This window comes from Odocoileus virginianus, chromosome 7, assembly GCF_023699985.2.
Source record: "Odocoileus virginianus isolate 20LAN1187 ecotype Illinois chromosome 7, Ovbor_1.2, whole genome shotgun sequence".
NCBI lineage: Eukaryota > Metazoa > Chordata > Mammalia > Artiodactyla > Cervidae > Odocoileus > Odocoileus virginianus.
Genome location: NC_069680.1, coordinates 18,212,964 through 18,238,316, shown reverse-complemented (window position 1 = coordinate 18,238,316; position 25,353 = coordinate 18,212,964). Strand labels below are relative to the sequence as shown.

The 25,353-nt window shown below is 36.3% G+C and overlaps 1 protein-coding gene and 1 non-coding gene across 2 annotated transcripts in view; one reads left to right on the top strand and one right to left on the bottom strand.

Annotated features, from left to right (window-relative positions):
* The window catches only part of ATRNL1 (attractin like 1), a 751,710-nt gene that overhangs the window by 284,697 nt on the left and 441,660 nt on the right, over positions 1-25,353 (bottom strand). The window lies entirely within an intron of this gene.
* LOC139036142 (U6 spliceosomal RNA) lies at positions 15,841-15,947 on the top strand. The gene has a single exon (XR_011488874.1). It is a non-coding gene; the product is annotated as a U6 spliceosomal RNA (small nuclear RNA).

Here is a 25,353-nt window from a genome sequence, read left to right as displayed (position 1 = left end):
ATGGGGTTGTAGACTCGGACACGACTGAGTGACTTTCACTTATAGTATATATATCTAAACTATACCTATATCTCTATGCCTGGGAGGAAAGGGAAGAAAGTTTTATTTTAGAACATGAATTTTAATTCATTTAAGTTTATATTTTCCCCAACTTTTATACAGAAGTCTCTGTAACAGTGACAGAAGGGGAGTATTTATCATTATTTCTATGCCTCTGAATTTCTGAACTGTTATCATGAGAATGTATGACCTGGAAAACCAAAACACTAGAGAAATAATATAATAACTTTTCATATGATAAACAGTTGGCATGTTTTGCATATTATTTATATATTATGTGATATTACAAGATAAAAGTGGCAAGGATTAGTACTTGCCTGATATAAAAGTATTAATAAAACAAAGTTTAGAAGAAATCCTGTACATAAACAATTACAATTAAAATAAATAATAATCACTTATGATTAAATAAATATTAGTCAATAGTCAATTATTTATCTTAACTCTAATTATTTATATATAGTCAATAAAATTTAGGAGATGTACAAGTAATTTTTGGAAAAATAAGTGAATACCATACTGGGAGAATCTTTTTTTGATGTTAGATGTTATTTGAAGAATCTTTTACTGATGTTAGAACTAGATTAAGTAATCTGTTTCAGAGGCATTAAGGTGGCTCAGAGGACAATGTAAAAAAAAAATTGATCGTGCAGTTAATCTCATCAGAAATGATCCAGTATGGTAAAAATTCAGTTGATCCCAAACTGGATGGCTTTAAATTGGCATATTTAGACTGCGGAACTAGTTTAAGATTGGGATTAAGAATACAGTGATGCTGTATAAGAATACAGTGATTGTGCCACCTGGTGGTCAGTGTGATACAAATCAGACGTCTTCACGTATTATGTTTTTATGTCAGAATTTTGAATTGGGCCTAAAATTGTGAAGCAATGTTGATACTAAATAAATCCATCGATAAAATGAAATTTATGGCAAAGAAAAGCATATTGTGTGATTTGGTCAGATAACAGCTGTGGGGGGCTGAATAATGGCCCCCAACAACAAACAACCACAACCAGAAGAGCATTCAGGTTCTCATCCATGGAGCCTGTGAAAATTATTTTATTTGGCAAGAGAGATTTTGCATATGAGATTAAATTAAGGATTTTGAGATAGGGAGATTATCCTGGATTAGCCAGAAAGACCCTAAATGTAATCACGGTGTCTTTATAATGGTAGACAGAGGAAGTCCTGACTACAAAAGAAGGCCAGGGCAATGTGACTGCTACAGTAAGGTGCGATATTACAGGCTTTGAAAGTGGAGAAAGGGGCCAGGAGCCAAGGAATGCAAGTAAACGCAAGGAATGTAACTTCAGAAACTGGAAAAGGCAAGAAAATGGATTCTAGAATTTCTGGAGGGGATGTGCCCTAACACCTTGATGACAGCTCAGTAAAACTGACTTCAGGCTTCTGACCTCTAGACTGTGAGAGGGTAAGCAGATGTGGTTTTAAGTGTACTTTTCTTAAAAAAGTATTGCTTCCCAGGTGACTCAGTGGTCAAGAATTCGCCTGCCAATGCAGGAGATGTGGATTGGATTCCTGCTGCTGGAAGATCCCCTGGAGGAGGAAATGGCAACCCACTCCAGTCTTTTTGCCTGGGAAACCCCATGGACAGAGGAGCCTGGTGGGCTGACAGCCATATCTGTCAGTAAGTAATGTATGCCACCTAAACTAATTTTTTCGAGGCTGAAAAAGTCATCAAATTCTTCAGAAAGTAACCAAAGAAAGCACAAGCAAACTCCTTTCTGTCATAATCCCTGTGATCTGAGGAGGTAATTTAGAGAAATAGAATAGTGAATGCATTTCACTCAACTATTTAGGGGCTCTTCCTAAAAGCGTCGCAAACATCTTAAAAGTATATTCATACGTCACTCACCAATGTACTGTGAATGTTAAATATTAACCAAAGTAGAAAGCTAGTCTGTGGTGGAGCACAGATTTAGAGTAAAATGAAGCTTGAGATAAAATTCAATAAGTTCCACAAAATGAAAAGATATCACCGGTGTGACAAGTAATGTGCAGCATATTCCTTCCCTGTATTATTTTTACCAATACCTCTATGATTTTAACCAATCCTATTTAAAACTCTGGGAAATGAAGAAGAACATTTTTCTACATGTAATGCTAAAAATTTGTATTAGTATTTGAATCACTGTAATGTGTACTTACACCTGAAAAACAGAAACGGAGTTTTTAGTTTTCAGAATTTAGAGGGAAATTGGTAGTCTGATGATCAAGGTCAGGGTGAGCTACACAGGAAACATAAACATAAACTAATTCATGCAGTTATTTAAGATCCATGTCTTAGTGAAACAAACATTTACTGAGTACAGATCAGATTCTGGCCCTGTACTAAACACTGAGAACAGAAAGACGTGACACATTTAAATATTCCACGAAAGAGAAACCCACACCAGCTGCAGGGACAAACTGGGAGCGACTGGTTGGTGGGCTAGGCAAACTAAAATGACTGGAATGGGTGAATTTAACTCAGATGACCATTACATCTGCTACTCTGGGCAAGAATACCTTAGAAGAAATGGAGTAGCCATCATAGTCAACAAATGAGCCTGAAATGCAGGACTTGAATGCAATCTCAAAAATGGCAGGCTTTCAGATGAATGTGTAGAGAAGGAAGAAAGTAACGTGGAGAGACAGAGACATAAGGAGATTTCCATCTGAAAATGATCGGGATGATGTATCTACAAACCAAGGAATGCTGAAAGTTGACAGCAAACAACCAGAAGCTAGGAGTGATGTGTGGAACAGACTCTCCTTTATGGCCTTAGAAGGAACCAGTCTTGTCAACATATTCATCTTGGACTTACAGACTCTAGAGCTAGGAGAAAATAAATTTTTATTTCAAACCACCTAATCTGTGGTACTTTACTGTAGCAGTCCACTTACTCACATATGCTTAAGGAAAGGAGAGATCAGTATCTTTTAAGCCTCTCTGTTCCTTTCTCATTGTGTCTCTCTCCATCCAGAGACCTATATCCTGAATATTGTGTTAACTGGTCTCTTTATTTTAAATAGCTTTCATATATGTTTGGCCTCAGGTCAAATAACAGGGAGGGAACACAGCCGCACCCATCAATGGAAAATTGGATTAAAGATTTACTGAGCATGGCCCCACACATCAGAACAAGACCCAGTTTTCCCCTCAGTCAGTCTCTCCCATCAGGAAGCTTCCATAAGCCTCTTATCCTTCTCCATCAGAGGGAAGACAATAAAAACCACAATCACAGAAACCTAACCAATCTGATCACATGGACCACAGCCTTGTCTAACTCAATGAAACTATGAGCCATGCCATGTAGGGCCACCCAAGACAGACAGATCATGGTGGAGAGTTCTGACAAAACATGGTCCACTGGAGAAGAGAATGGCAAACCACTTCAGTATCCTTGCCTTGAGAACCCCAACAGTATGAAAAGGCAAAAATAGGACACTGAAAGATGAACTCCCCAGGTCAGTAGGTGCCCAATACGCTGTAAGATCAGTGGAGAAATAACTCCAGAAAGAATGAAGAGATGGAGCCAAAGCAAAAACAACACCCAGTTGTGGATGTGACTGGTGATGGAAGTAAAGTCCAGTGCTGTAAAGAGCAAGACTGAACAGGAACCTGGAATGTTGGGTCCATGCTGCTGCTGATGCTGCTAAGTCACTGAATCAAGGTAAATTGGAAGTGGTCAAACAGGACACAGAACACTGACATTTTAGGAATCAGCAAACTAAAATGACTGGAATGGGTGAATTTAATTTAGATGACCATTACATCTACAACTGTGGGCAAGAATACCTTAGAAGAAATGGAGTAGCCATTATAGTCAACAAAAGAGTCTGAAATGCAGTACTTGGATGCAATCTCAAAAACGACAGAATGATCTCTTTCCCAAGGCAAACCATTCAATATCACAGTAATCCAAGTCTATGCCTGGACCAGTAATGCTGAAAAAGCTGAAATTGAACAGTGATGCTCAAAATTCTCCAAGCCAGGCTTCAACAATATGTGAATTGTGAATTTCCAGATGTTCAAGCCGGATTTAGAAAAGGCAGAGGAACCAGAGATCAAATTGCTAACATCAGTTGGATCATCCAAAAAGCAAGAGAATTCCCCAAAAATATCTATTTCTGCTTTATTGACTATGCCAAAGCCTTTGACTGTGTGGATCACCACAAACTGTGGACAATTCTTCAAGAGATGGGAATACCAGACCACCTGACCTGCCTCCTGAGAAATCTGTATGCAGTTCAGGAAGCAACAGTTAGAACTGGACATGGAACAACAGACTGGTTCCAAATAGGAAAAAGAGTACGTCAAGGCTGTATATTGTCACCCTGTTGAATTAACTTATATTCAGAGTACATCATAAGAAATGCTGGGCTGGATGAAGCACAAGTTGGAATCAAGATTGACAGGAGAAATATCAATAACCTCAGATATGTGGACACACCATGCTGACAGCAGAAAGTGAAGAAGAACTAAAGAGCCTCTTGATGAAAGTGATAGAGGAGAGTGGAAAATGTGGCTTAAAGCTCAACATTCAGAAAACTAAGATCATGGCATCCGGTCCCATCACTTCACAGTAAATTGATGAGGAAACAATGGAAACAGTGACAGACTTTATTTTTGGGCTCCAAAATCATTGCAGATGGTGATTGCAGCCATGAAATTAAAAGATGCTTGCTCCTTGGAAGACAAGCTATGACCAACATAGACATCGTATTAAAAAGCAGAGACATTACTTTGCCAACAAAGGTCTGTCTAGTCAAAGCTATGGTTTTTCCAGTAGTCATGTATGGATGCGAGAGTTGGACTATAAAGAAAGCTGAGAGCCAAAGAATTGATGCTTTTGAACTGTGGTGTTGGAGAAGACTGTTGAGAGCCTCTTGGACTGCAAGGAGATCCAACCAGTCAATCCTAAAGGAGATCAGTCCTGAATATTCATTGGAAGGACTGAGGCTGAAGCTGAAACTCCAATACTTTGGTCACCTGATGTGAAGTAATGACTCATTTGAAAAGACTCTGATGCTGGGAATAATTGAAGGTTGTAGGAGAAGGGGTTGACAGAGGATGAGATGGTTGGATTGCATCACTGACTCAATGGACATGAGTTTGAGTAAGCTCCAGGAATTGGTGATGGACAGGGAAGCCTGGCGTGCTGCAGTCCATGGGGTCGAAAAGAGCTGGACACGACTGAGCGACTGAACTGAACCTATGCACTGCTAAACAATATGGCTCAGATAGGCACCTTTCATTCATTACATGCTGTATATTTTCTGCAATTTGCTCTTCCTATACATTAATTTCATGATTTTAAGATTTACTCATGTTGATGCCTGTGTAGGTAATTCTTTTCTTCCTCTCATAATGTTTCACTAGATGAACACAGCACAATTTATTTATGAATGGACATCTGTTTTAGCTTCAGTTTTGGCTGTCACAAATGTATTGCCAAGAAAATTTTGTACATGCCTCCCGGCACACATATGCAAGCTTCTTTTTGCTATTTACCCAGAAATTCATGTGTATCTTAATCTTACTAAGATCCTGTCCTATAATTTTTTTTTCAGTTGAAAACTTTAACTTTTGTTTTAAATGAAATTTATTAATTTTAATCTGAGTTTATCTTTTGTGCAAGTTGACAGCCTACTTCATTTTTCAATTTTTTTTTCAATTTTTCAATATGGAAAATCAAATATCCCACCATGGTTTATTAAATAGCTTATCCTTTCCCCACTAATATGCAAATCAAGTCATAGATGAAATTCCCACAGGCTTTTATGTATTCATGTGGGGTCTATATCTGGACTTTTCTTTTTAAAGACTTATTTATTTGGCTGTGTGGGTCTTGGTGCAGCACACAGGATCTCAGTTGTGTCATGCGGTATCTCATTGTGGCGTGTGGGCTTAGATGCTTCACAACCTGGGATCTAGCTCCCTGACCAGGGATTGAACCCACCTCCCCTGCAATGCAAGGCAGATTCTTAAGCACTGGATCATCAGGGAAGTCCATATTTCTGGACGTTTTATTCAATTCCAAGAGTGGTCTATTGTTATGCAAGCACTACATTAAATTTTGATATCAAAAAAGGCAAAAATCTTTTCATCTATGTCTAAAATATCCTGGTTTTCTTTCTTCTATTTATTTAATATCAGTCTACTTCAAAATATTTAGACATACACAAAGGATTATATTTTAATGTATATAAATACACGAGTTAATGCATATGTTGCATGTATTCAATTAAAAGCATAATAAAATGAACATCAGAATCATCACCCTACTAAAGAATTAGAATGTGACTAAAATTTCCACCCACCTATGTGTTCCTTTCCTATTTCATTCCCCCACTTTCCTACTCCAAAGGTAACCACTATTGTTGATAGTTCTGGTGCTTTCTGATGTTTACACAAATGTTCTCTAGCTGTGAACAAGCCTTTACAACTTGCTCTTTTCATTTAAGCTTATGTTTCTAACAATTATCCATGTTGTTGTATGAGGTTATAACTTATTTATTTTATCCCCAATAATTATCACTGATGTATATCAAGTTTCCAAACATATGTGGAATTTTGCTGGCCTCTGTATTCTCTTCTCTTAATCTCTCTACCACTGTGCAAAATAGGCGCTTTCTCCATTACTCTAGCTACATATTAAACCTGAATATCTTGAAAGGCAAGTCATTTAATCTTATTCTTCTTTGTCAGGAATGTCCTGGATATTCTCAATACTTTGCTTTTCTATGTAAATCTTAAAATTATCTTTTATATTCTATACAACCCTGTTTCAATGGCAATTTCATTAATTCTACAAATCAATTTGAATAGAATTCATGTCTTAACTACAGTAAATCTTCCCAGCCACGAAGCTATCTCTCTCTATTTAGTTGGATCTTTATTAATATTTCTCAATAAAGCTTTATAAAACTTTATAACTTATACATAAAAATGCTGCACATCTGTTAGAAATATTCCTAAGCAGCTTATATTTTTGTTGTTACTATAATTTTTAAAAATTACATTATTCTTTTTGCTTGTGTATATGAATATGAGATTCTCTTTTGTATATTTAGTTTATTTGGGGTTACTTTCTAACTTTTTAAATATTTCTAAAATTTTTTTATAGATTCATTCAGATTTTCTTTGTAGACGGTTACATAATCTGTAAACAATGAAAAATTCATTTATTTGTTATCCTGCATGCTTTTAATTTCTTCTTGACTTACTGCACTGTCTACATGCACCAGTACATTTTACATAGAAATAGGATAGATGGTATCTTTCCACTGTTCGCAATTTGAAAAGATGTCCTTTGTACGTTTCTGCACTGAATTTCAAGTATGCTGTATGTTGGACTTCTACAGATACTTTTTATCAATTAAGGGAAATTTCTTTGTATTCATAGTTTTCTAAGTTTTTAAAATCATGAGTAATGCTGAATTTTTTGTTTTAATATCTACTGAGATGACCATATGATTTTTTCTATAAATACGATAAACACCAGTATGAAATTAGACAAATAATGAGAAGGAATAATCATAGACGTCGTTAAATAACTAAACCTGCATAAAGTTACAGATGCTAAAGGAAGACAGAGAGTCAAACAATAAGAGTGCTCTAAGGCAGCAGACACCCTACTTCTGATTTTTGTCTCTGACCTTTAACAGCCTGTGTGGCTCAATCAGTGCTTCTTAATTCCTCTTGATAGTGTTCTGACCTGGTATTAGCAACACTTAAAAAAAATTCATCTTCTTTATTGAGCTCATGCACCAGTGTTTTTGAACTTAGTTTGGCAACAGGTTTCTATTTCTAAAGGATTTACTTTCCTCCATAATTCAGTTTAATTTTATTGGTCATTTCATTTTCTTGGCCCTAAACTGTTTTTGTGCTTCTCATCACTTGGAAGTTTAATAGGAAGTCCTTGGCTCTCTTCTCTTGATAATAATTTTTAACAGACACAAAACTAAAATTTCAGTAGGTCGTAGCTGACCACTGATTATTAGATGTACTTCTCAGCCTATCAACAGTCCTAGATGGTCCTTACTCTAAAGGACTCTCCTTGTTGCCCATTAGACTTAGTACTGTTCTAACTCCTCAAAACAAATCAAAACAAACAAACCACAACACCCCCCCCCCAAGAAAAATAAATCACTGCATAGATGAGACTGTGGTTTGGATTTGCAGTTCTATTCACATTGGGCAGCTGTGTAAAGTTTTTGTTTTCAATGAAAAAATTTTAACTTGTCACTTTCTGAGTGTGGTTCAGTCTATTTGTATTATAAGAATGTTAAAAATTAATCATAAGAGTAAAGAAGAGCTCCAACAGCTCAATTTAGTAGCTAGAAGTACCAAATTTACATGACTAGCAACTTTACTGTGGAGAAGGCAATGGCAACCCACTCCAGCACTCTTGTCTGGAAAATCCCATGGACGGAGGAGCCTGGTGGGCTGCAGTCCATGGGGTCACGAAGAGTCAGACACGACTGAGCGCCTTCACTTTCACTTTTCACTTTCCTGCATTGGAGAAGGAAATGGCAACCCACTCCAGTGTTCTTGCCTGGAGAATCCCAGGGACGGGGAGCCTGGTGGGCTGCCGTCTATGGGGTCACCCAGAGTCAGACACGACTGAAGCGACTTAGCAGCAGCAGCAACTTTACTGAATAGCCCCTAACACTTCTGCCAAATAGTAAAAGGTGTGAGAATATTATTCAAAAATGTCTTGATTTTCTTTTTGTTCCTCGTGTTAGCTATTCTACACAGACTGTGGGAGCAGAAAGCACAACTCTGTTCATGTGCATGTACTGTGGATGGTGTTTTTGACATAACCTAATGGAAAAAGCACTGAACAGAAAAGTGCTAGTAATGGTAATTTCTGGATAGCTGCTTTCTTATATTGCTTCTGGATACTAGTAACAACTACAGCATCTTTTGAATTCTACTGAACTTTAACAGTGTACCATATGCAAGGCAGTTCCATCATGCAGGATGCCTATTATATCTCTCCTCTTGTAAATTCAGGTTCAAGGGCATTCAGATTCATCAAAATTCACCAAAATCACGGTGACACAGGTCACCATGTTTGTTTGTTTGTTTTTTTACTTGATTTTTTCCCCTCTTTTAGAATAGTGTGCCTCACAGCATTTAACTAATTGCATTAACTTGGTAATCTCTATATGACCCTGTCCCCTCTCTCAGATAGCATTCCTTTTTTAAAAAATGGTTACTCTAGTAGTATATTTAAGCTGGGCCCATTTCTCTGACTGTTTTACAGTGAAATAAACAGAAACTATGAAAGTATTTATAAATAGTTAATTCCTGTTTCTCTATCTACAATAAGTTGCTCAATATCCACGTGACAAAAAGCATAAATCAAAATACTCTGCCTGGAATTTTAAGCTCTACTCAATGTGTTTCAAAAAGGAAAAGTGGGACAATTTAGAGTTCATCAATTACTTCACATTAAATTAGCCTCCATCATTGACTTGGCTCAACAGCCTTCATCTATTTTAATTTACAACAAAGAGAACAGCCAAGTACAGGATAGTAGCAATGACAGGGTCAAAGGGAGGCTCTGCCTTTTTAGTTATAAAAAGTGCTTTACTTGGGTACCAGTAAGATGTCACTAAAAGTAAAGATCTCGAACTCAAAGGAAGTTTCAAAATAGCATAAAATATGATATAGCCCACAATATTAGCATTCATAAAAGTTGATTATAATGGTATTCTAGGACACACTAAATTTTCTCATTAAGTAAAAAACAAAAACAGATGATATGCTTGTATTATAAGCATATAATAAATGAAATTTATAAATTTCAACTGTATTAATTTGGTAGAATACAACCAGTTCTTTACACTATTTACCATTCTGTTCCTTCAGATGTATGTATTTCTCATATAATTAAAACAAAATTTTACAAACATTACTGGGTGAAGTATCAGCCTACCCATGACACCAAGCAAGAAGAGTAAAACATCTTTAATTCACTTAACTGAAATCAAACAAATGTAAACAGCCAAGGAAAGTTATGTGATGTGTAATGGAGTTCTAGGCTTTGAAGTTGAATAATACAGGCAGATTAATGGGGAGGACTTGATCATGTTAACTGATAATTCCAAGACAGAAAGAAACAGAATACAGATACAGAAAGACAAACCTTTATACTTCGCTTAGTAGAAAATAAGAACATTCATGGAAAAGATAAGCACAATCTTAGAAAGACTGTAAGATAAGCCTTTACATATTTAAAAATAATATACTGATTTAATAAACATTCAGTTCAGTTCAGTTCAATCACTCAGTTGTGTCCAACTCTTTGCGACCCCATGAATCGCAGTATGCTAGGCCTCCCTGTCCATCACCAACTCCCGGAGTTCACTCAAACTCATGCCCCTCGAGTCAGTGATGCCAGCCAGCCATCTCATCCTCTGCCATCCCCTTCTCCACCCACCCCCAGTCCCTCCCAGCATCAGGGACTTTTCCAATGAATCAACTCTTCACATGAGGTGGCCAAAGTACTGGAGTTTCAGCTTCAGCATCAGTCCTTCCAATGAATACCCAAGACTGATCTCCTTAGGATGGACTAATTGGATCTCCTTGCAGTCCAAGGGACTCTCAAGAGTCTTCTCCAACACCACAGTTCAAAAGCATCATTAATTGATGTAATAACACTTGCTTATTTTTGCTTTTTGCTATCTATGCTTTTGGTATTAACTCCAAAAAAAAAAAAAAAAAAAAAACATTGCTGAGGCCAATGTCAAGGAGCTCTGTTGGTTTTAGAATGACATTATGCTAGATTCAAACTTTTGAGAGCCTGCATTGTATGCTGATAGATTCAAATACTTTTCACCAACTTTATCTTCCATACTTTTAAAGAGATGATATTTAAATACCATATGTATTTATAAATACTTCACACTTTTTAAAAATTAAACTGTCACAGAAATAAACTATATTTTCACAGTACTGAAATTCAGGTGCAGATTAATGTCTTGTTTTTTAGGTTTTGCACTTTTTATTTTGTATTACGATACAGCCGATTAACAATATTGTGATAATTTCAGGTGAACAGCGAATGGATCCAGCCAACCATATACATGTACCCATTCTCCTCCAGTAACTTCTCACTTGTGATAATGGTCCCTTGAGATTAAATCTAACAATTATAGAAAATTCTACTTCAGAATAGCAATGCTAAAGTCAAATTTGGAAGATGTCAACCTGCTGACACCTGTCCTTTCTAGACTAAGAGAGTGTTTGGGATTTTCCTTTTTAAATTTTTTTTAAAAAGTTCTTTTTGTCAGTTATTTGATCTCTCCCAAAGCTTACTTTTGAAAGCATCACATTTATTTAATCAAAATCAGTATGCTTTTGCTATTTAGGACATATTAGCTAAATCTAAACCATGTTTCACAAGCTCATTTTTCTCCCCAGAGTCTTAAAAATAAATAGATGGAGATCTTTAGTGTTTGTGTGTGTGTGCATGTGTGTATGGTATTTTATAACATTTGTAGATGATCAGAAAAACAGAATTCAGTCCCTTGAAACTGCATTTCTACTATCCTCTGCTCTCCCAAATAAAGCAAGGAAAAGTCAATCTAATATTTAGTCTAATCATAACATATGCTTTATTCCCATCTTGGGAAATTCTTTTCCAAATGTCACCTCTTTTATAGTATTTTTGTGTTCCACTCACAACTTTGTTGTGCTGAAAATTCATGTTTAAATAAATTTTACTACTCCCTCAAATATTATTTATTTACTATCAGGAGCCTAAAAAGAACATCAGAAATGGTGTTAAGTGCATAGAAAATATATATAACAGTATCACTTTCTTTGGAAATACATTCTATAGGTAAATTTGAGTCATGCTTCTTCATATAACACTGTTACCTGCATTCTACTTTAAGCAAGATATTTGTCTAATATTTCCTTTATAAGAACTTATCCAAATTAGTTCTGTGAGTTTAGAACACATGAAGTCTTATCTATATGCACATATTTTCAGTAATAAATGATATGTACATAGTCATACACAAAATACTTTTATTACTATAAATATATACATATTTATGAACATAACCAATCATAAGACAAGTCTGGTTTAATATCTTTATACAGAATAAAGAGTACTTGACAACTGTCAGAAGAGAGGATTCAAGTTTACTGTTTTCTAGATATGACACATTACTAACCCTTTCAGCCTTGGTTTCATTAGCTATAAATGGGGACAGAATAAATGCATCACCCACCCAAAAGTTTTTTTATGAAGAACAAGTGAGCTAGTGCAGCTTATCAAGTTTAAATAATTTCAGAACTGCTTTAGTAAATTTGTCATTTTCCCCTGCACTATTAGTTACAACCTTTTGATTTAAATCCACTCACCTTTTATAATTTATTTTAAAATAAAACTAGCAACATTCTGTTTGGGATTTCAAAAGATAAAAAGACAATTTACAAATGAACATATATTTCTATGCTTCTTAATTCCAAATGTTTACATAATACCCAAAGCTGCCTTACACATTCCACATCAGTGGTAGACTGGTCCTCTGCATAAGTTAGTATGCAGCTAACTTACTTCAAGAAATGAGATTATAAGCACTACAAAAATCTAAGGTAGTATCACTATTAATATACAAATCTAAAATATTATCATAATTAGGTAGTCATCCAAATGTATGATATTCATGAACGTATTTAATGAGTCCTACTACTGGGTAAAACTTAAGTCTTTGTATTCTGCAACTGAATATAAAGATTGGGGTGTTAAATATGATGAGGGAGGGGAAACTAACTCATTTTGTAATACTAATATTAACATATTAGCTACATGCGTAAAGGATGTATGTCAATTACCAGGGCTTTGAGAGAATGAATCCAAGTCTAGAACAGATTTGTTTTGGTAGAAAGCAAACAACTGAGTGGTGCTGGAGAAGACTCTTGAGAGTTTCTTGGATGCAAGGAGATCAAACTAGTCAATCCTAAAGGAAATCAACCCTGAATATCTACTGAAAGGACTGACGCTGAAGCTGAAGTTCCAATACTTTGGCCATCTGATGTGAAGAACCAACTCACTGGAAAAGACCCTGATGCTGAGAAAGACTGAGGGCAAAAGAAGAGGGAGGCAGAGGATGAGATGGTTAGAGAGCATCACCAACTAAATGGACATGAATTTGAGCAAACTCCAGGAGATAGTGAAGGACAGGGAGGTCTGGCATGCTGCAGTCCATTGGGTTTTAAAGCATGGACACAAAGTGCTGATTGAACAGTAACAACATCAAACAACTAAGAAAGTTGAATGAATAGGTGCTCCCCAGAAAAGTGGTTATGGCTAGGTTCTGTTAGTGAAGGATTACCAAGAGAGGAAAGATTAGTGATGGAATGAGCAATTTTACCATCTACTTCAAAATTTTGCTTCTGATCTGATCTCTAGCCACCATAGTGGTGGTAGTTGTGGCTGAGTCATGGCTAAGCCATGTCCAAATCTTGCAATCTCATAGAGTGAGTCCACCAGGCTCCTCTGTCCATGAGATTTCATAGGCAAGAATACTGAAGTGGGTAACCATTTCTTTCTCTAGGGGATCTTCCTGACCCAGGGATTGAACCTGTGTCTTCTGCACTGCATGTACATTCTTTACCAACTGAGTCACCAGGGAGGCTCTTTAGCTACCATAGGGTATACTTAAGAAGCTGAGAGTGATCAAGAGTGGGCTCCGTGTGTATGTATGTGTCTGTGTGTGTGTTTCTTTGTAGACTGTGGGAGAGAGGGTGGATACAGGGGTGGAAGTGAGAAATAGGAAAGTGGTATCTAGAATAACAAAACTGGCAAATACAATATAGAGGTTATATCAGAAAACAGTGTGATGGTTGATGTAGGAGTCGTAGTTAGTTTACCAGAAATACTGACAGTCATTAAATTTACATGTTATTTGATTTTCCACTCAAATATACTTTTTTGAAATGTACTTTAGTGGGCTTCCCAGGTGATGCTGGTGGTAAAGAACTCGCCTGACAACACAGGAGAGGTAAGAGGCACAGATTTGATCCCTGGGTCAGGAAGATCCCCTAGAGAAGGGCATGGCAATCCACTCTAGCATTCTTGCCTGGAGAATCCCATGGTCAGAGGAGCTTGGAGGGCTACATGGGGTCGCAAAGAGTTGGACATGACTGAAAACACCTTAGCATAGTGGAACATAACAATAGTGGTAGAGATATGGGGCTGGGGACATAGAAGGATAAAAGCTGGCAAGGCTCTGGCCCCTCCTGTCTTCTACCACTGTCAAAAAAGCTTGCATTTATTTTACATTTAGCATCATGAGCAATTTGATTCAGATAAAGGGTACTAAAGTTAACCAAAAATGTGGAGACCAATGTTCTGTTGAAAAACTATAAACCAGTCATTGGATAAATAGATTTCTCTGGTCCAGTAGATTCGCTAAATCTCAGCCCATGTTTGCTCACATGAAATAGTGATGCATTTATAGCTATTAGAGTAATGGTAACAACCTGAACTTAAGTATAGTTTCATTTCTGCCCACAATAGGATATTAAAAAAGAAATGAGTGCAAAAACATTTTGAAATAAGTTCTGCTATGTAAGTACAGCAATACCAAAGTACTGCTATAAATAAAAAAAAAAGGTTGTGATATACCCTTATTTGAATAAAATCACCCCTTTTTATTCTATTACATATTAAAAAAATTCAACTAATTTAAGAAAGAACTTTCTACAGAAATTGCTCCTCAGCACATAAATGTATCAAATTTCAATGGTTTTGCTAAGTGCCTTTTTAAGAATGTGGTAACTTGGAAGCAATCACACCTATATATAAAGAGGTATATTGCATTTAAAAGAGACTATGGAAAAACAAAGATCCTGCCTGACTCATAGATTATATCTATAGTCAAATAATAATGGCTAAAGGCATACACTTTACAATGAGTCAAAGTATTTTCTAAAATATCAATATTTCCTACAACTACTATTTGGTTTTACAATTATTCTCTAAATATTATTTATGTTGGATCTCAGCAGGTTAAAACATGCATTCTATAAACTTTTTATAAGGCTATTTTTAAAAAATGCTTTAACAAGCTAACATCTGTTGTCTAGTAAAGCCTTCCAGGACCCATTGGCTCATAAATGTAATAGAGAGGCCTTCACCTATAACATATCTAGTACATGAGCTTAGGGTTCAGAGCTCCTGACTGCAACTTTGCACACTGGCAGTGCCATATGGCAATTTATTCTGCAAGTCCCTGCACTGTTTTGCTTACTGACAATCATACCTAAACTCTCGCCTCAAGTATAGTAATGGAAAAACAATTCTGGGTGCAATGACATCCTTTAAATGAGGTTCTATCAGATACCTATCAGCTTCATACATTATTGACTAGAGTTCGGTTATCTATTAATAGCCAAAACTTTAATTTACTGTACTTGAGGGGAATACCATTTTCTTTAATTGTTCAGGAGTCAGGAATTTAAGTTATATTATTTTATTCCACTCTAGAGAAGAATCTCAGAACATTACTGATCAAAAGTGATTCATTGGTGAAGTTCATAATATCTCACTCATCACTCACTTCTTATACACATTACTCAACGCAGTACTTAGCCAACATGTGTTCCAAATGTAGTCATGGTTTCTATCACTTCTTAACAAACAAGTCCAGAGAAAACTGGAAGACAATAATTTGGATAGCAAGCCAGGAATGCAAAACTTGAATTAAATGACTTATTTAAAAGTGACTTTAAAAATTTAATCATAAGTGCTTGCTTCGGCAGCACATATACTAAAATTGGAACGATACAGAGAAGATTAGCATGGCCCCTGCACAAGGATGACACGCAAATTCGTGAAGCGTTCCATATTTTTAAAAATTAATCATAAAAATAAATTAATTAAAAAAATAAAAATTTAATCATACATCTGACATGTGCAGGTCGACTGGCTTGAAATCTATTCATTTTCTAAATGCCCAATGAGTCCCAGCCAAAGCGTCAAAAGTGTCACACGACATACTAGAGACAAAAAGTAAGACAGCACCCCTGTCACTCCGCCTTACTTTCCAGGAACAGAATTTTGTTGTGTCCCAAAAACACGATGAGTGAGGGTGTAGGGCAGTTCCTACCAAGCCTTCCCATTCTCTTGTCTTCAGGACAAGCGGCAACATTACATATTTAGGAAAAACATGACTGAAGCTTCTAAATGAACATGTTTCAAGGAAGAGTCAGACTAGAATGCTCTAAAAAAATCTGCAAGGGAGCAATGCCTTTTGTTATAAAGGAAGTCTTTTCAATACTACATTACTTTCTCCCTTAAAAGGTGATGCTTTCTCTTTAACCACTGAAATATGTGGTTGTAGGTTTTCTCCCCCATGGTGTGTCATGCCATTAATAATTCAAAGTTAACACAATAGCACTTCCTCCTGAGAAAAACAGAACAAATGCTATTCAAATTAATGGAAATGCTAAGCTTTGTATTAGAAAGTTATCTAATAATTGTTTTTTCACCTTGTGATGCCTCACAAGAAGAGAAGAAAGAATAAATTACAAACACCACTCTAATTTTCCTAATTTCAAAAAATAAACTATACAAGCAACTCAAAGAAAAAAATTAAAAATTAGATCACATATTTGGCAATTATTTTTATTTATAATAAAACTATGTGGGCCTCCATCACTGTGCAGTTGGTATGTAGAAAAAGACTTGCTTTAAGAAATTAATGAGAAAAAAGGAAGATAGGAAAATTTTAATAATTAATTTAGATGTAAAATACATAATGTAGTCATAAATTCTTTTCTTGGGCTTAACAAAAGCATCAAAGCATAATCTAATAAAAAAAACAAAGACAGGGTTTTAAAAAACACCAAATAATGTATGAACAATGTATGTTTCTACACATAGAAAACTATAAAACACTGATGAAAGAAATCAAAGAGGACACAAACAGATGGAGAAATATACCGTGTTCATCGATTGGAAGAATCAATATTGTCAAAATGGCTATACTACCCAAAGCAATCTATAGATTCAATGCAATCCCTATCAAGCTACCAACGGTATTTTTCACAGACCTAGAACAAATAATTTCACAATTTGTATGGAAATACAAAAAACCTCGAATAGCCAAAGTAATCTTGAGAAAGAAGAATGGAACTGGAGGAATCAACCTGCCTGACTTTAGACTATGCTACAAAGCCACAGTCATCAAGACAGTATGGTACTGGCACAAAGACAGAAATATAGATTCATGGAACAGAATAGAAAGCCCTGAGATAAATCTACAAACTTATGGACACCTTAATTTCGACAAAGGAGGCAAGAATATACAATGGAAAAAAGACAACCTCTTTAACAAGTGGTGCTGGGAAAACTGGTCAACCACTTGTAAAGGAATGAAACTAGAACACTTTCTAACACCACACACAAAAATAAACTCAAAATGGATTAAAGATCTAAATGTAAGACCAGAAACTATAAAACTCCTAGAGGAGAACATAGGCAAAACACTCTCCGACATAAATCACAGCAGGATCCTCCATGACCCACATCCCAGAATTTAGAAACAAAAGCAAAAATAAACAAATGGGACCTAATGAAACTTAAAAGCTTTTGCACAACAAAGGAAACTATAAGCAAGGTGAAAAGACAGCTCTCAGATTGGGAGAAAATAATAGCAAACGAAGAAACAGACAAAGGATTAATCTCAAAAATATACAAGCAACTCCTCCAGCTCAACTCCAGAAAAATAAATGACCCAATCAAAAAATGGGCCAAAGAACTAAATAGACATTTCTCCAAAGAAGACATACAGATGGCTAACGAACACGAAAAGATGCTCAACATTACTCATTATAGAGAAATGCAAATCAAAACCACAATGAGGTATCATTACACACCAGTCAGGATGGCTGCTATCCAAAAGTCTGCAAGCAATAGATGCTGGAGAGGGTGTGGAGAAGAGGGAACCCTCTTACACTGTTGGTGGGAATACAAACTAGTACAGCCACTATGGAGAACAGTGTGGAGATTTCTTAAAAAACTGGAAATAGAACTGCCATATGACCTAGCAATCCCACTTCTGGGCATACACACTGAAGAAACCAGATCTGAAAGAGACATGTGCACCCCAATGTTCATCACAGCACTATTTACAAAAGCCAGGACGTGGAAGCAACCTAGATGCCCATCAGCAGACGAATGGATAAGGAAGCTCTGGTACATATACACCATGGAATATTACTCAGCCATTAAAAAGAATTCATTTGAATCAGTTCTAATGAGATGGATGAAACTGGAGCCCATTATACAGAGCGAAGTAAGCCAGAAAGATAAAGACCAATATAGCATACTAATACATATATATGGAATTTAGAAAGATGGTAATGATAACCCTATATGCAAAACAGAAAAAGAGACTCAGATGTACAGAACAGACTTTTGGAACCTGTGGGAGAAGGTGAGGGTGGGATGTTTCAAGGGAACAGCATCGAAACATGTATATTTTCTAGGGTGAAACAGATCACCAGCCCAGGCTGGATGCATGAGATAAGTGCTCGGGCCTGGTGCACTGGGAAGACCCAAGGGAATCAGGTGGAGAGGGAGGTGGGAGGGGGGATCGGGATGGGGAATACAGGTAAATCCATGGCTGATTCATGTCAATGTATGACAAAAACCACTACAATACTGTAAAGTAATTAGCCTTCAACTAATAAAAATAAATGAAAAAAAAAAGAAATTAATGAGAAAAAAGGAAGATAGGAAAATTTTAATAATTAATTTAGATGTAAAATACATAATGTAGTCATAAATTCTTTTCTTGGGCTTAACAAAAGCATCAAAGCATAATCTAATTAAAAAAACAAAGACAGGGCTTTAAAAATCAGCAAATAATGTATGAATGATGTTCAATGACAATATTCAATTTATTACAAAAAATAGGGATACTTTGTAAAATGCTTTCATTTTTAAAATTTTTTTATACTCAATCACAAAGTCAACAAAGACAATTTCTGACTTTAAGGTATTATGTCACCTGCAAATATAAGATTTCCTTACTTTAGAGGTAATTTTGGCATAAGAGGAATTACTAATACTAAATGCATGACTGTCAGCATTTTAGATTCAGACAAGTGATGATGACAATAAATTTAGCAATTCATGGAACCCTTCTTATGTTTCAGAATTCTCCTAAGAATTTTGATGTATTATTTAATTTTATTTTAATACAATTAGTTGTGGGCTTCCCTGCTGGCTCAGCAGTAAAGAATCCATCTGCAAGGGAGGAAATGTAGATTGGATTCCTGAGTCCAGAAGGTCCCCTGCAGAAGGAAATGGCAACCCACTCCACTATTCTTGCCTGGGAAACCTCATGGACAGAGAAGCCTGTCGGACTACTGTCCATGGGGTCGCAAGAGCTGGGCACAACTTAGTGACTAAACCACAACAGTTAGTTACTTTTGGTATTTCCATTCTACAGATGAGAAAATAATGCAAGGAGAGACTAAATAATTTTTGCCTTAGGTCACACAGTAAGTGGCAAAGCTGATATTTAAAATAAATTTTAAAAGAAATTTGAGTCTCAACTTCTTTCTTTTGCTATGAAAAGATACTTTAAGACCCTAAACTTTACTATTTTTACTTTAGTATCATTGAAGATATTTGAAACACAACACAATTAGGAATAATATTTCAATGAAATTAATTTAGCTTAATGAAAAATTTATTATCCTGATTTTTTTTAGTTGTACACTGAACATGTGGTCATAGATAGCACCCATCCACTGACTCATGATTGGAAATCGCTGATGTACTTTAAGTAGCTAGTTTTGTTGATAACTATAGATAACTATTGTGTTTCATTTTTCACATTTTAAAGTTACTGTAAAAGAAACATTGATGTAGAATACTCAGTATTCTGCAGTAATAGCCACAAACCAATTAAATTACTAGGAAAAGATGTCGAAGAAGACCAACATTTTTTAAGCAACACAACGTCTGCTTATACATCCAGTTTCTTCTTTAATTTACCCACAACTCTGTAACAAACATATTATTATTTCAGTTTATAGAGGAGGAAACTGAGATTCAGAGAGGTTAGATAACTAATCCAAGATCACTGAGATAGTACACAGTGGAATTTTTCTCAGGGAAGTTTTACTCAGAAACCATTATTTTATTTTAATTTAAACTATACTTTACTATGAACAACATTCAACTTCTTTTGAATGAAGGCTTCCCAGGTAGCTCAAAGGTAAAGAATCTGCCTGCAATGCTGGAGACCTGGGTTTGATCCCTGGGTCAGGAAGCTCCCCTGGAGAAGGGCACATCAATCCATTCTAGTATTCTTGCGTGGAGAACTCCATGGACAGAGGAGCCTGGCAGGCTATAGTTCGTGGACTCGCCAAGAGTCAGACACAACTGACTAACACTAGTAATGTTATTTTTTCATACACACGTCTTATTCCAAAAGAATTTTAAAAACCTAGAGTAAATCAACTATACTCCAATAAAATTTTTTAAAATTACAGACAAAAGACCTTAAATATATAAAACTATTTAGGGGGACATCAAAACATAAGATGTATAGCTTTTAAAATGTTTGCTTGCAGTAACATTATACATACACAAAGACAACACAAAATCCTCACAGTGAGTCATTAGAAAATCAGAAAAATGTTCCCCATTATGCTTCATATTAAAGTTTTAATACATCTTTCAAATGCACTGAATTCGGAGGGCTCACGAAAAATTATTTTATTAGAAATATCTTATTAAGTACATAAATATCATGTAAAAGAGACACGACTGAACGACTAAGCACATACTTAGTAAATAATATATTGCCAAATAGCAGCAAGTTTAATTCATTGGAAGGACTGATGCTGAAGCTGAAACTCCAATACTTTGGCCACCTGATGCAAAGAGCTGACTCATTTAAAAAGACCCTGATGTTGGGAAAGATTGAAGGCAGGAGGAGAAAGGGACAATAGAGAATAAGATGGTTGGATGGCATCACTGACTTGATGGATATGTGTTTGAGCAAGCTCCAGGAGTTGGTGATGGACAAGGAAGCCTGGCATGCTGTAGTCCATGGGGTCACAAAGAGTCAGACATGACTGAGCAACTGAAGTGGCTGAGCAAGTTTAAATTAAAAACCTTCAGGTAATAGAAATACATTTTAAAGACATTACTAGGTTTCTTAAAAACTTTCCTTTCTATCAAACAACTATTTAATTATTAATATAGGCTAACAATACTAAAGGAATATGGAGACAGTTATCACGAGCTGTCTACTGATACTAGAACTCATGACACATTACTAGACAAAATTGTATACATCAGAAATCTAGATTACTAGCCTAGAATTTAACTAGGCTAAAACATGAATGAAAATCTTCTTGGGAGGATTATTTGTAAGTTTATCAATGGTTAAAAAACATAGTAAACTTTTAACAAATATTGATGTTTCTACAAACTTCAACCCAGAAATTTGGTGACAAAGTTCTACCACTTCTGGGCCAAAGCAGAGATGCAAATTCTCCATGGACTCTCTGTGGCTGGATTGGTTGACCAATAAGAGTTGTGCATGTTAAGTCACTTCAATTGTGTTCAACTCTTTGCGACCCTTTGGACTGTAACCCACCAGGCTCCTCTGTCCATGGAATTCTCTAGCCAAGAATACTGGAGTGGGTTGCCATGCCTTTCTCCAGGGGATCTTCCTCACCCAGGGATTGAACCTGTGTCTCTTATGTCTCCTGCATTGCCAGGCAGTGTCTTTACCACTAGCTCCACCTGGGAAGCCCCTAGTAAGAACTGACAGTAAGAATTTAGATGTTGCTTTTATGTTACTCAAAGTCCGTGGGTGCTATGTAGAAGAGAAGTCCCTGACTGATCTCCTCTAGACATGTTCCTGGAGTAAGAAATCAACCAGTGTTGTATACAGCTTGAGATTTCAATGTTAATTCATTGTCACAGCATTACAAAGCATATCTTGACTAATCCACGATTGAAAGTTGGCATAAGGCACTGCTGTAACAAAAACCTAAGCCATGTGGCATTGATTTAGTAGCTAGGTTATGAGAAAATTCATACTGGTAGTTGACTAGATAGCAATCCATGTTATCCAGTGGAAAGATATCTGGTTAAATGCTGTCTTTGATAACTTCGGAAACAAGCCATGTACCAAGTACATTCAAATTGGGGAGGGGGCAGGGAAGATATTGGAAAACAGAGCATTAGTGGAGTATATTAGGTTGCATTTGTCAAGGTATTAAGGAAAGATCTTTGATCATGAGAGAATTAGTCTGCAAAGAGACATGAAGGAAATGAGAGAGTACAAAAATTCGAGGTCTTGCAATATTGAGAAATCTAACTGTTATAGATCCTAAACAGTAAAAAATACAGCTGAGAAAGACTCTGAGTGACAAAGGTTCATTAAAATTTAACACTGTGTCAAAGATCAAATTAAAGTTATAGCCTTCTGCCCAGTTTGAAAATTGCTGAACTGATTATGATGCCACAGGGCAAATATGACAGAGTGATGATGTACCCTAAAATATTTCAATTGGATAAAATAACTTAGAACAAAGATCAGATTAAACGCTCAGCCTCTGCACAGAAGTCAGATAGCTCAATGCAGCCCCCACTATGTCTAAAGAGTGAGATAAGGGAAGAGAAAGTAAAGAAAGCAGCAGATCTGAGAATCATGTCTCTAATAGAACCGTTGACAGAGTTACTGGTACATGGAGCTTACTGCAATCAAATGGAGAAGAAGCCCTATGAGTTTCTGAGAGAAACCACAAATCTGCAATAAAGAAAATAATGGCATCATTCAAGACATAAAATTACCCTTAAGCTACCAACTTTCTTTAAGCAAAAAGTGTGAAGAGAAAGCTTCACAGCCCCCATGTAAGGTATATTCTACAACACCTACTTCAGATGTGGCCACGGAGGATAATAGAAGGGAAGTTCCTTCCTGAGCGTACACCCAGGGACTATAAGACACAACAGACGGTTGAGATTCCTCACCCTCACAATCACCACACAGTGAGTTTTCAAAGTGCTTGGAGACCAAGTGCTTGCTGCCTATCTTCCATTCCTCACATATCTGAATACAAGTGTTTGCTGTGTCTATCCGGTCCCCTGTCTACCACTGTCCACTGAGTACAGAGTGAACAGAGACATTATCCTTGCAGTTCATGAGTCTCAGGACTAAGAAAGCCAGGTCCAGATGCAATGACTGCATAGGACTTCTGGGTTGTCTCCCTCGCTGGCACTTATGACCCACGACATCTTGAGTGATGTCTGTGAAAAACATGCATCCTAAGCATTTGGCTTAAGATACAAGTTCCTCTCAGTAGGAGATGAGCTGTGCTAAGATGCTTTAGTCATGTCTGACTCTGTGTGACTCTCTGGACTCCGATAGATGATACAATAAAAGGTTAACTCAAATAATATATTACAGGTATTCAAATGACATTAAACAATTACAAGCAATCTCTCTCTTAAAAGAGAAGCTAGAGTGAGATTTCCTAATACATAGTGGAACAGTAATAAAAGTACAATTATGATTCATTTTTCTTCAGGGGTTTAATTCATTCTCCCATAATGAATTCTCCATATAATATTCCTTTTTTATATTAATAAAAGTGAAAGTTTATTTCATAATCAATTTTCATAAAAACATTCATAGCTTATTTCTTAATCTATGGAGATTGGTATTTATTGTTCAGTTGTGGTTTCAATGAAACTCAAATCATAGAAATGATCATTAATTTGAGTATGTGTACACTGGTATAAATTTGTTCCTTACCATGATCTAATCTTTTAGCTTGACGTGCTTGAAAAAATTAAGTATATGAAATAATGCTAGGTAAAAGCCAATAAAATCACTTCTTCTCTTTCTTGAATTATTATCTTTTATATCCTGTTTACTTACTGTTATACAAATGAGCCAAACATCATCTCTGTACATTGGCACTTAGGTTGTTTATTTATTCACATAAGGATGAGACCCATTAGCTCAACAGCCCATCAGCACCAGACTCAAATTTTCACACAACCTATGGCCCAGAGAGTAAAGAATCTGCCTGCAGTGCAACACGTGGGTTCGATCCCTGGGTTGGAAGATCCCCTGGAGAAGGGAATGACTACCCATTCCAGTATTCTTGCCTGGGAAATCCTATGGATGGAGAAGCCTGACAGGTTACAGTCCATGGGGTTGCAGAGTTGGACATGACTAATGACTAACTATAACTCTTGTTATAGTTGTCTAAAACATAGCCCAGACAAGCAGATTTTTAAGTCAGCTAGAGCATTCCAATCTCAAAACAAGGCAATGCCAAAGAAGGTTCAAACTACTGTACAATTGTACTCATTTCACTTACTAGTAATGTAAGCCTCCAAATCCTTCAAGTGCATGAACTGAGACCTTCCAGATGTACAAGTTGGATTGAGACCTTCCAGATGTACAAGTTGGATTTAGAGAAGGCAGGGGAACCAGAGATCAAATTGCCAACATCTGCTGGATCACAAAACAAGAAGAAACTACTTCTACCTCATTCACTACACTAAAGCCTTTGACTGTGTGGATCACAACAAAGTGTGGAGAAATCTTAGAGATGGAAATACCAAACCACCTTATCTGCCTCCTGAGAAACCTGTATGCAGATCAAGAAGCAACAGTTAGAATCCAACATGGAACAATGGACTGGTTCAAAGTTGGGAAAGGAGTACGTCAAGGCTATATATTGTCACCCCGCATATTTAACTTATATGCAGAGTACATCATACAAAATGCTGGGCTGGATGAATCACAGGCTGAAATCAAGATTGCCAGGAGAAATGTCAACAGGCTCAGTTATGCAGATAATACCAGTCTAATGGCAGAAAGTGAAGAGGAACTAAAGAGCCTCTTGATGACAGTGAAAGAGGAGAGTGAAAAATCTGGCTTGAAACTTCACATTCAGAAAACTAAGATTATGGCATCCAGTCCCATCACATCGTGGAAAACAGATGGGGAAAAAGTGGAAATAATGGCAGGTTTTATTTTCTTGGGCTACAAAAGCACTGTGGATGTTGAACACAGCCACAAAATTAAGATGCTTGCTCCCTGAAAGAAAAGGCACAATCAACCATACAGCATATTAAAAAGCAGAGACATTACTTTGCCAACAAAGGTCCATGTAGTCAAACCTATGTTTTGTTTTTTTTAACTTAAACTTTATTTTTCTAGAGAACCATTTTTTGGTTCTTAAGGTTTTTAAGGTTCACAATA